The sequence below is a fragment of the Prionailurus viverrinus genome, chromosome A2, assembly GCF_022837055.1.
Source record: "Prionailurus viverrinus isolate Anna chromosome A2, UM_Priviv_1.0, whole genome shotgun sequence".
Classification (NCBI taxonomy): domain Eukaryota; kingdom Metazoa; phylum Chordata; class Mammalia; order Carnivora; family Felidae; genus Prionailurus; species Prionailurus viverrinus.
The window spans coordinates 59,384,468-59,400,641 of NC_062562.1; positions in this window are offsets into that span (position 1 = coordinate 59,384,468).

The window sequence follows — 16,174 nt, forward strand, 5'->3', positions numbered from 1 at the left end:
TCTTAAAACTAACATCTTTTTTCACTAAGTTAGAAGTTTTTGAAAACCTATGCAGGGCTTATGTTAAAGTGGCATATATTTAACTCTGTCATACAACATGTGGAGAAACTATGTTTCAACTAACATCTCATTTCACAAAGTCATGTGTATGGAAACATATGCGACATCTACACACAAAGTTCCATATACTCAACTCTGGGAAACAACACAGTGGGGAAACCATCTTTCAACTAGAATCTGGTTTCACTAAGTTAGATCTCTTTGAAAACTATGTGGGGCCTATATGGAAAGTGTCATATACTCAACTCTGAAACAACAGTGTGGGGAAACCATCTTTCAACTAACATCTGGTTTCTCTAAGTAAGAAGTGTTTCAAAACCTATGCAGGGCTATGAGGAAAGTGTCATGTACTCAACTTTGTGAAACAACACTGTGGAGAAACCTTCTTTCAACTAACATCTCGTTTCATAAAGTTAGACGTGTTTGAATACCTGTGTGCAGCCTATGCAGAAAGTACCATATACTCAACTCTGTCAAACAGACTTTGGGGGAACCATCTTTCAAATAGTATCTTGTTTCAATAAGTTAGAGGTGTTTGAAAATGCATGTGGTGCCTACACCAAGGTGCCATATACACAACTCTGTGAAAGAACACTGTGGGGAAACTCTCTTTGAACTAACATCTCGTTTGACTAAGTTATGTGTTTGAAAACCTATGCAGGGCTTATGCACAAGGTGCCATATACTCATCTCTGTCAAACAGCACATTTGGTAAACCATCGTTCAACCAATATTTTCTTTCACTGAGAAGTGTTTGAAAACCTATGCAGCAAATATGTGGAAAGTGACATATACTCCACTCTGTGATACAACACTGTGGGGAACCATCTTTCCAACTAACATCTTATTTCGCTGTTAGAAGTGTTGAAATCCTAGACCTAGAAAGTATAACGAAAGCACCATTTATGCAACTTTGTGAAACATCATTGTAGAGATACCATCTCTCAACTAACATCTGGTTCAACTAAGTCGGAAGTGTTTGAAAACCCATGCAGGGCCTATGCGGAAAATGCCATATACTCACCTCTGTCAGACAGCACTTTGTGGAAACCATTTTCACCTAACACACCAAACTAACATCTTCTTTCACCTACACCACAAAATAACCAACATGTAGCTAACACACACTAAGATCTAGGCACCAAACACACACCAGACACATACCATTATAGACAAGAAAGAGCACATGATCCTTACACACTTCCTGTGTAACGCATTAGCTCCCAACATATAACACACTTATGAATCAAACCACAACATACCTAAAGTACCACACAGTCACACTTATGTAAAACTCTCATGTGGTCTTTCCTGCTTATAAATCACATAAAGACACACACCACATGTACACAACCCACAGTAATTTACATGTAAATACACAACACACATACATCACATACATAAAACACAAATAACATACATAAACACACCACCCACCTAACAAACACAACCCCTACACATTCCACACATACCAAATCCTGAACTGTACACACACACACACACACACACACACACGCACTACAGATACTACAAATTCAAAATCCACATATGCACAACCCACACGACATGTGTGCCACATATCACACCCACAACACATACACAATCATATAGTCAGCAAACACACCCCCCCTTCACCACACAAGAATTACACATAAATCATATAAATACCACACATTTTTATAGACATTTCACATATAGACCACAAATACAGCACACATATATTCTATGTACACATACAACACACATGCCACCAAAGTGATGTTTCACATATTCACCAGATACAAACTACACACACCACACAGAACACACACACCACACATCACACTCACATCACACACAGACCCACACACACCAAACTTACATAAACCAACAAGCATATATATGACAAACACACACACAGTACCAAAATCAGACATTTACACACACTCACAAACACCAAACACTACTCACACACCACGCATATCACAAACACACATCAAACATACACTAATCACACATATGTCAAACAAAAACACAACACAAATCTTACACACAGACATAGGACACACCACACCTACTGCACACACACCTCATACTCACAACACACATGTAAAACAGACTGACATACGCTATAGATATAGAGCACACATATGACATATATACACCTTGGATACACAATATGGAAATCACAATTTCATTGCACACACAGCACACACACTCCATATGCATCGCACTTAGGAAACATAATTTACAAACACATCACACGCACACAACAGACACATTACATATACACCATAAACACCACACTGAGAACAGTGTCACCAAACAATGACACATCGACCCAAACACACATACACACACACCACACATGCACCACACATATAACACCTACACCACACACACCACACATACCATTCAAATGTACCACACCAACGAACACACCACAGATTCATGGTATATGCTCCCCACACACCACATGTTCATCACAGATAAATCACACATCCAGCACATATTCACCAAGCACACTATATATATACATGTAACACACACAATGCCCCAATCAACATTCACCAGAAACATGCACATATACACACACACACAACAGAGAACTCGTATAATGCACATACACTGGTCAGCCTACACCCTGAATATATAACACATACACACGAAGCACCACATATTTATAAAACACACATATGATATAAACGATGCACAGACAACATATATACATATACTCCAGACATCCCACAAGCACCACTCACACACTACACAAATATCACACACACATCACACATAGAACAACCACCAAACTCACTTATTCCAAACACATGCATAGCACATGCACACGACACTTCTACATCACCCACACCATACCTACACCATCACACCACACATTGACCTCACACATGGTACACAAAGAACACACAGTGAAATCAAACTGACTTACACCACCATACATCATAGATACACCCAACACATATACCATCCAATACATGCCAAATAAATGCCACAGACAACATATACATATTTTCCCTGCACCCGTCACATTCACCACACATACAGCACCCAGAATTCACAAATACACACTGCGCACACCACAGATACAAAACCTAGACATCACACACAGCCTCACACCACACAAATACCATTCCCATACACACATATACCACACTCACACACATACACCAGACATTCACAGCTCATACACTATGTACAGCAGAGAAACACAACACATATACCTTATGCACACACCATACCCATAACATCCATGATATACCATGTACACACCATGCATATGACACACAAGCCAGACATACCCAGAAATGCTACACTTACAGCACACACATAGCCCACATACACTGCACAGATACCACATGCAAAACTCCACATGTACAACCCATGCATCCCACACACATACCAACACACACAGCATGCTATACCCCTCACACAGGACACATATGCCCCCTACACCCCTCAAATATATGACACGCACACTACACAATGCCACAAATACACCACAGAGACAGCACACAAACAAGGCATATGTTAAACAAATATACATTATATACACAGAAGAGACTCAAAACGCATACACCACATATACCACACATACCACCAATACCACAGATAAAGACACATACACCATTTTCATGCATATACTACACACACATGCAGAGACTGCTTGTCTACAACACACGTACTTCACACGTAACACACACACACTACACATATTATAAACATATATGTCACCATGACACAAATACCACAAAATAACCACATAAGTCACCCCCCACACACACAAAGACCATACATACAATCTCTACGGCAAAATCACACCACAGACACACAACGTATGTTCCCACATGCACACAACAGGAACACCACTCACATAACACAGATACCACACACAGGGAAAGAAAGCACCTAAGCCAAACATCAAACATGCAACACACATGCCAAACATTCACCACGCACATGCCACACATACTACACACACAGAATACATGACACAGATGAATGCATATGACACAGAATACATATGACACAGCAAACAACACACATACAACACAGACATATGCCATGTATACACAAGTATACCTCCCACACACCCCGTGTATACCACACCCATGCCAAATATACTTGACACACAACATAGCCACTCCCATTTTACACCACACATACCACACGCTTATATGTACCACATACAGAAAACATATTTCACTAACATACCTTGCACACACAACTCCACGCATCTACATCACAAAGACACCACAACTTAGACATGTGTGTTTAAACACACATACCATACATATGTCAATCACTGACACACAAATAACACACACATACACACACTGCACAAACCCACTTACGTTGCATTTACTCCACATATAAACCACGTTCACAACTCATATATATCAAACAGTTCCCATACATCACGCCGTAACTCACTAAGATCTATACATACAGCGCACTCATTGAATACCACAGATAATCCACACACAATATATATACAAACCCTACACCTACACTACAGACACACTGCACATATTCAACACACACACACACTCAAATACACCACACAAATACCACTCACAGGAACACATACTTCACATTCACACACACCCATCACACCACACCTTATTCAACACACACACACATACACACACCCAAATACACCACACAAATACCACTCACAGGAACACGTATTTCACACTCACACATACAAAATCACACCTTCACCACAAATACACCACACATATACCTCACACATGCTCAGCACATGCACACCATACACAATACATATTTCATATACACATACCAGACTTCATTTATTTTCCATACATACAACACACACAGAAAACACATGCACCATACACACAAAACACACCCCACTTACATCCCACAGATACACTATTCTTTCACAGCAATACACACACAACACATATACTCCACCGAAGCACCATATAGACACCACACACACAAAACGTACATCACAATTTCAAGACACACACTACCCATACCTCCCATGCACCACACCTACAACACTCATATTTCACAGATCCCACACACAAGACTCAGCATTTACACCACAAAACATATTCACAAAGTCACAGCACATACATTATACACATCACAAACACACACCACACAAACACCAAACATTAGGACACCTATAGCAATATACACACACAACATTCATATGCCACACACACTACACCTACAGCATTACCACACATATAACATGCGTGTACAACCACAATACACACAGGACATATGCCACACACCACATATATACCACACATACAAACAGTATATATGTCATATGATAACCACCCATATGGTACACACAAACTACACAGACACCACATTCACAGCACAGATACACTGCACACACAAATATCACACATATGACAAATACACAATAAAAAAACCTTACAGATACATAGACATATTCTATATCTATGCCACACATACCACATGCACCACTCACATAAACCACAAAGAAAAACCCTTTACACCGAGGCCAAACACACACTACAAATACACAACACATACATTACACATATACCACAAATATACCACACACACATAGCATACACTCAGCAACACACACCACACACATAAGTACCAATACCACAGACACACCACACATGCAAAGATTCACACACACACACCACAAACAACCACACATACACCACACATGTGACCCACAAACCAAATATGTCACAAACAGTTCACATACACCACACCACGTACACACCACAATACACCAAAATATACAAAATACACATGTCACTCAGACACCACACATATTGCACACATATCTCACATACATCACGCCTAAGACATGCATGTATTCCTTACATACACTATTCCCTCAACACACAAAAACACATAACTACAAACTCACCACACACACACCACACACAACACACAGACCTTTGCGCACACATTACTCAATCACTTCAAACAAGGATTGCATATACCACACTCAACGCACACAACAATCACCAACCGCACACATACCAAACACACACCACATATACATATAAACCAAATCACCCAACATAAAACACACAACAGATACCCATCACACACACTAAACAGGCACCACAAACACACCACACAATATCAAAGACAAACACACACCACACAAACAAGTGTAACACAGATTTACACCATGTATGCACAATGGATAAACCACACATAGCACACATATACACCATCCACGTGACAAATATACACCATGCACACTTAACCTATTCACCCCAATTTCACCACACTCACCAATGCACACCACAACACACTGCACATAAATCACACCTAATCCACGCATACAAAAGATATATCTCACACAGAAACGGCAGACACACACCACACAACTGTCACATGTAGGCCATACACACCAATGCCCACATATCAAAAAACTAAGCTACAGTAAAAGTTCACAGACACACCAAAAACATACCACACATGGAAACTCGGCACACACATCACGAACACACTATATATACACAACACATATAACCACTTGTTAACCATACATATGACATGCATACCACACACATCACACACATGTGACTTATAAGCCAAAACACATGCACACATATACCATAAACATTAAACATATGTATATCCCACATTACACACAAACCAAACATGGAACCAACTGCAAACATAGACCACATACAGAATTTATATAACCTGTATTTAATATTTGTAACACACATAAACCAAACCGACAACACATATATAGCACATATGGACATATGCCACACACACACCATAGTTAGAACACATCATATCACATTTATACCACACACACCATATACATCATTGCAATGCACACTCAACACAAACGCACACACACACATTGCACATATACACTATACTTAACCCACACGTATACAACATATCTACTTCACACGTGCACACCACATACAAACCACACATATGCCACACACACAAACTTCACACACCAAAACAACAGACACAGCACACAAATTACACAACACACCACACATATTCTACACATCAAAACACACTACCCCTACCATACACATATTACCTATACATCACACACACAACACACTTCATTCACCTATGCCACACTAACGCACATCAAACACATATCACACAAACACATACTTACCACTTATACCACATGTAAACACCACACATAAGAAACACAATATGCCCACATATGCTGCAAGCACAATCAGATACATGACACATACACCTCACACACCACACAGATAAGCAACACAGATGCCATATGCACAAACTCCGCACATGCTTCATACACATCCCATATATACCACAACTCACACCACCACACTTACTCCCACACATCACAGACATAACACACCTATCCTACACTGCATACATACCACACTGATACCACACAAACACACACCAAACAGACACCATGCACACCACAAGACACTTCAAAACCCACACCTACACCACTTCCACTCCATCCCACCACCCATATGCTGCATTCCACCACAAATATATATTACACACATCACAAAAAACACAAAGATCGCACATATACCACACACTGCACATAAACTACACACACACCACATGTACACAACACCCACACCACTCATATCCTGTACATAAAAGATGCATACACAGCATGTCATATCACTTATCCTCAACACACAAAGTATATGCACAAGAAACACAATACACATAAATACACACACATGATACATACACAACACCACACTGCCCATACACCACAAATACACCACATGCACACAGCACACACCACAGACACTCCCACATGCACCTGCACATTCACATGCGCACACACACACATTACATGCACTGCTCAAACCATACATGTCACACGGAAACACACATACACCACACCCACACCAGACATATACCTCACATATATAACACACACGTGCACACACACACACACACACCACATTCATGCCACACATACCTCACATTTCAAACTTCCATCACATATAAACCGTACATATAGTACACACTCTCATACACACAAGTACTGAACACACAGGCATACCATACATATTTTAGAAACACACCGATATATACCACAGGCATAACTACACAAAATAGCACACACTCACCCATCGTGACACAGATACACCACAAATATAGCACATATACAACACATGTCCCACATATATACCATTCATGAGATATGTAACTGACAAAAAACAAATACACACAAATGCACACAAGAAAATCTACAAAACAAATAACACCACACATATCCACACACAAAATACATAAGACATACACACCACATGTGCATACACAGCACAAACACCAAAAAACACCACACACAGCATATGTGCCACACAAATACCACATAAACACAACTCTACATGGAGAACAAACGCATCAGAGATATACCACCATCACAACTCACATGCCATACATATAGCTCACATGAACACACATAAACCTCCTACATAGCACTGAGACACCACACACACTCCACACACACCACACACACTACATATGCCACACACATCATAACCACTATAAACAGATACCACACACACCACACACATAACAATACACCAACACACCACACCTATACCAAACAAGAGATATCACAGACATACATCACACAATAACCACACATATGGGACACTCGCTCCACAAGTAAAACACACAATAACCTTACCAAATCCATACCACACACTGCTCATGTTGCACATATACCTCAACACACCACACACGTCACATACACACCACACCTATAATTCACCCACACATTCCACATACCCACAACACAAAAAGAGCTCTTACACCACGCATACACTGCACACACACCACATAGTCTGCCTCTGTAGAATGCACACCACAAATATACCAAATACACACTGCATCTACACCACAACATGCCACATATATACCACACATGCAGCACATATCACACCTTCACTACATGTACAGTACACATATGCCATAAACAAACACACACTTTACACACCTCAAGTACAGCACCCTTACACCATACAGAGATAACACAAACACACCACACATTCATCACACAATAACCAGGTACTTACAACATACACACACACACGTATACACACACCACAATAACCACATATTTATGTAGATCCACAGACATACACTACACATGCCGCATATACACAATGGACACAGACACACCACACAAACACTACAAACACACCAACACTATTACAGACACACACACTACATAGATATACCACGTTCTCAACACACATAAAGTACACAAACACACCACGCATATACCACACACACACTGTGTACGTACTACAGACACCCCATACAACACATGCACATTGCATGCATACCACACATAAGCACTCATTCCAATCAGATACACACACCACATTCTCAGACACACACCACACATAGACACACACCAAACATACAGCATGACCTCACGTATATCCTGCAAACAGCACCCACACCACACAGAAAGCACACACAGGGTACATACACCACATGCAACTACACATACCACACTTCCATGAGAAAAATGTACCACGCACATTTATCACATGCAAATCACACAAAACACATACAGCACTGCTGCACCACCCATATACCCCCAGACACCACCCATATACCCTTCACAGACCACACCTAGAAAGCACACACACACCAAGCACGTACATGGCACATGCACTACACACCCCCCACCCATAAAATAATCCACACAACACAATCCACACTCGACAAATACACTACACATTCACACACCACTTACATACACATCAGAAATACAACACCTACAACATACAAACCACAGATTATACATACCACACACACAACACAAACCAGAAACACCAGAAACAACCCCACAAAACACATTTCAAATACATACCATGGTGACAACCACCATTATCATGAATATGCCACATTCAGTGTACACACACTACAAAGAATGCACATAGACCAAATGTACACCACATTATAACACACACAAGAGATATATACTATACATTCCATACACAGACCACATGTTTACCACAGACACAACCTACACATATAGCAGACACAGACAATATGTATATTACACAAACACAAAGACTGCCACAAAACACAGCCCTCAGACACCACAGACACACTACACATATTCCACACACATAAATACACCACACAAACACCACTGACACACCACGCATATGTAAAACTCACACAGAGGATACATACCCCAAACACAACATTATTCATACACAACACATGTATCACACGTATGCACTACAAATACACACAGAATTATTATGATGCACACACCACATATCTGTCCCAAACACAATCTGAACTCACACACCAAGTAACACTGCACATACAGCACACACACACTGCACACACACACACCACACATCAACAACATGCCCATATGCAACACATGCAACACTCATACTGCATATATAACACACATACCTCACACGTAAGCCATACAAACACAAGCCAAGCATACAATGCACCCACACCACATACAAAACCTTTTTACCACACACACCACAAATACATTACAAATACAAGACACATATTCCAAGGACACACACAACACACACAAAAGACATGCAACCTTTATACCACTCATACCACACAGACCACAATTTCAACACATAGGTATGACACATCTACCACACATACACACATGTAACTCACATGAACCAACCTTACCAGATACCACACACACCACATATACCACATACACATACCACACATAAACCACACATGACATAAAAATCTCTCGCCACACACAACACACATATTCCACACAAACTCCCACATCTGTTTGCCACCACAAACAACATATAACCACATGGACACCACATGGACACCAGGCATATATTACCCCATGCACCACACACAGCACACAAAATGTACATACACCACACACATCACACTGATAACACTACATATAGAAGACACACAAAATACCACACATACAGTGTACCCATGTGTATACCACACACAAATCATAGACCAGCTATTAACCAAAAATACACTGCACACCAACAGTATGCACACACATCATATACACCACAAAGACCGTACATGTCTCACATACCATACACACTACATACATATATCACACACACGCCACACACATACCTAATACATGACACACATTTGATACTCAAACACTACACACACATGACAGGGAAACCACACATATATGTCACAAATACCACACATACCACACTAAATCCACACTCAAATCACACACACACACCAAGCCATACAGCTCATGAAAATAATGAACTCAGTACACAAACCACCCCCACACAAACACAAGCACTAATAACACAATAATACACATACATCACACATACACTCTACACCCACACACCAAATAAACACCACACCCATCACACAATACCAAGCAAACACACATACAAAATATACACCACACACAACATTCATTTCTCACACTCACACCACACATGCAGCACACACACCAAAGACACAGACCACACACCCAGCATGCCACAAATTTACCACCAACACACACAAAACATACTTGACAGACTCCTCACATATAACATTTCCACAAACACCACAAGTGAAAACAAAGGAATATGTAACACACATACCACATATATACCAAATACATACAACACATGCCACACACACACATAGAACATTCAACTCACAAAGTCCCGACATACACTGCACTCACAGCCTATTGCACAACACCACACCATATACACACCTAGGAAAGGTATACCACACACTAACCACAGATATACCCACACACCAAACATACACCACACACAGACATCAAACACTATATATACATCACATAACACAGATATAACACACATACAATACATGCAACCACACAACACATAAATTACACACAAACACCACACATGTATCACACATACCACAATACACAAATACACAACACGCAAACACATTTATGAAAAATACACCACATACGACCACACGTATGCTACACTCAAGAACTTATAACACATACATGCACACCCTGACATACCACACACCTTGCACATCGCATTAGCCACATTAATACTACATACACACCTACATCACACATACACCATGTACACATACATACATTACACACACCACATATACACCGCACAGTCACCATGCATATGCCACAAACTTATCCAAAAGAGATCACACATGCCCCCCACACCCACAGTTATAACCCTCCCACAGTATCTCACACTCAACACATATACAGCACACAATCCCCATATCATCTCCCGTATACCACAGAGACACATTCCACATACACACCACGCACTCCAAACCTACACCACATATACAGAAGACAGATGCCCCCTCCTCTACACATAAACTACACAGACATCGCACACAATGCACATATAGACACAAATGTGACTACACCACACCTACACCAAACACACGACAACAGATAGTACAAACACATACCTCTCATGGCACAAGAATACCACAAAAACACTTCCCCCATTCACCACATACACAGCACATACACATCACACAGATATCTTCCACACACTATTTACTACACATAATACACATACCACACACATACATATACACCCTACACACATATACCACACAAACACTCCATATATACACCACATCCATGCCAAATATGTAACACACAAAACACGTATACTACACAGACACCACATAAACAATAAACCTAATAAACACACCATGATAATCCATATGTACGTGACATACAGACACCATGCACACTACACACACCACACATATACACAAACTCCAGCCGTATGCCACACCACAAAACCACACATGTACCACATACAAAACACATATGTCATACGAAGACCACACACGAACATACATTATATGTGGAGCATAGACACATGATATATATAGTACAGTCGCAACACATATACCACACAGCACACAGAAAGACACATACCAACTACAAACCACCGACACAACATACACACACCACGCTCACCACAAAAATACCATACACAGACACAAACCACATATACAACATATGTGCCATCCATACAGAACAGAATTGCACTGAACCAAAACCACTCCAAATGTATACCACACACACCACAACCTGTACTCCTCAAAACACCCACTAGACATCACCCACGCCTTGTGGTTTACTGCCTGAAACAACACTGCTCAAGTGTCTTTCATGTAGCCTTTCACATACATCTCACAGTTTGTTGAAACATTATTAGTGTGTGTTAGAAGAGTTATCATGGCAACCGTGTAGCCTCATTCCTTGAACATAGCTAGTATCACTAGCAAATCATTCTAAATACCCCAGAAAGCAACATGAAGACTGACAGAACCAAGTCCACAGCTACAGGGAGAGAAGAATCCACATCAAAGAAGGTAGGAAGCACAGAGAGAGAGGGGGAGAAATATATCAAGCGTGCTGCAGAGGAGAGGGAGCCCTCATTGAGGAAAGAGGTGGAGGGAGAGGAGCACAAAGGGAAACACGCAAGGTGAATCTTTCCCCAAAGACACATGGAAATATGTTCAACATCACTCATCATCAGGGAAATACAAATCAATACTACAATGAGATATCACCACACATCTGTCAGAAGGGCTAAATTTCACAACACAAGGAACAACTGGTGTTGGCAAGGATGTGGAGAACGGGAAACCCTCTGACACTGTGGGTGGGAATGCAAACTGGTGCAGAAAATCTGGAAAACAGGACACAGTTTTATCAAATATTAAGAATAGGACAGCCCTGGGGCACCTGGGTGTCATGGTCAGTTAGGCCACTGACGCTTGATAGCCACTCAAGTCATGATCTCCCAGTCATGGCAATGAGCTCACTGGGCTCTGCACTGGCAGCATGGAGTGCACTTGGGATTCTCTTTCCATCTCTGCCCTTCCCCATCTCTCACTCTCTCACTTTTTCCCTCTCAAATAAATTAATTAAAAAATTGCTTACCCTTTAACACTTAGAGTTGCCCTATAAGGTATTTACCCAATGAGGTATTACCCAATTGCGCTATGAGGTATTTACCCAAAGGATACAAAAATAAGAATTCAATGTTTTTAGCAGTGTTCAGTGTTTTTAGCAGCACAATGAAAAATAGCCAATTATGAAAAGGGCTCAAACGTCCTTTGGCTGAAGAATGAATGGAGATGTGGTGTATATAAAGCAGCCATGAAAGAGAATGAAAATTTCCTTTGCAATGATTTGGACGGAGCTCGAAGATATTATGCTAAGTGAAATAAGTCAGTCAGAGAAAGCTTATACCGGACGATTTCACTCCTATGGTAAGAAACAAAACAAATAATCATGGTGGAAAAAAGAGAGTGGCAAAACAAGAACATACTCTTAACTATAGAAAACAAACTGAGAGTTACCTGAGGAAACATGGGTGGGGGGATTGGGTTATATAAGAGATGGGAATGAAAGAGTACACTTTATGTTGTGCACCGGGCATTGTGTGGAAGGGTGAAACAACCGAAATTTACACCTGAAACTATTATTCCACTTTAACTAACTGGAATTTAAATAAAAACTTTAAAAAACATTCTATATTAGCCATAGGGAAAGGCCCCGTGTTTAAGTGCCCAAAGAATGACTGTGCTTCAAGTGACATTCTTGTCCTTCATACATATAGAGTATAACACTTTCCTCACCACCTCTCTGTGTAGACACTTTTGCTTTACTGCCGAAAAGTACACTTGGCTGCAAGAGGGTCTTAGAAAGCTTCTTGAGGATATGTAGTCAGAAGTATTCTTAAACTCTTGTGTAGAAGCACCAGGAAATGCCCTAGTGTTATGTGCCTAAAAAGTACAGTGTGATGCACTGTCTGTCCCCTCCACTAACTGAGATCCCTCGTTTGTAGGTGAGTTTCCAAGCCATTTCTGACCCAATGCAGGGCTCCCAGAGCCTGATGTCCAAGAGGACAACAACCGCCCCCATGCCCCTGCTCCCCTGGGGCTGGGCAGACAACAGTATCATAGGATTGGGAGCCACGGGGACCCCTGCCGCTAATAGATGGAGCTACCCTCATTCAGAACAGTCTGTGAAAATACACCATGCTCCATGGCATGATCAGCACACAAAAAGGCTTTTGAATAGTGCCCCAAGTTTGCACATTGAAGCACAAGGAAGCACATTCTTCATATTGAAGAGCCACTGGTGACCCTCTCTACCAATATGATGCGATAACCCACCAGAATTCAAAGTTCTGCTCTACTTCCTAAGGGATAATGTGGGCCTCTAGCTCACAGGGCCACAAAGGGCATCCTTTGGAACACTCCTATAGCCAAAGACCCCAAAAGTTCTTTTGATTCCTATGCTGGCCAGATTGTGAATAAATTGTGCTTGCCAGGTTCTTCTAAACATGAAGAACACTGGCTCTCGTTTTGTATCCAGTTTCAGAAAATCGCTTTATCATCCATCAAGCTTCATCTTGGTGTCCATAAAAACTCCGTCTTTTAGAGTATTATATCGTGCTGCAGATGTCCAATGGGGACCAGCCCTTGAAACTGTGTGACAGGGGGAGCCAGAGTCTCTGACCTTGTGGTTCCAAGACTACACGGACATCCAGAGCCCTAGGGCATCAGAAGGGGTCCAGTCGAGAGCTGTGCATGGGGAGTCTCGGGCAGACATATAGGCCAGGAGCTGGCTCCCTTGCTAGGCCTCAGGAAAATGAAGATAAACATATCCATTCCCCATTGATCACATTCCCATTGGGAGTATCGAATGCCCTTTGGTCATGGCTGCAGCCATCTCCTCAGCTTCCCTGTGTTTCTGACTGCCTCTTGATTCATACTTAGGAGACATGGAGCTGACACTCACTCAGCAGACACCCAAGGACGGGCATCTGGTTCCCACTCCATGCCATGCTCAGTTATAGCCATCAGCATCGGATATCCCAAAGGAGAGTACTCCTCATACCAATGAGCTTGGTGGTTGTCTATTTGTAGCAAGGGTTGGGGAGAGTGGAGCCAGATCGCCTCTTTGGTCTGCCTGATTGAGGTGTCTTCCTTCTGAAAAGCAGACAGTTCACACAAGAGCAGGAGGTTCCAGAAGCTGGTCTGCACAGAAAGAGCCCTTTACAGGAATAGGGTACTGCCTCTCTCCACACTTTGGAACCAGAGCTGGGAACACCTCCCAGCTACAGCACTCTCA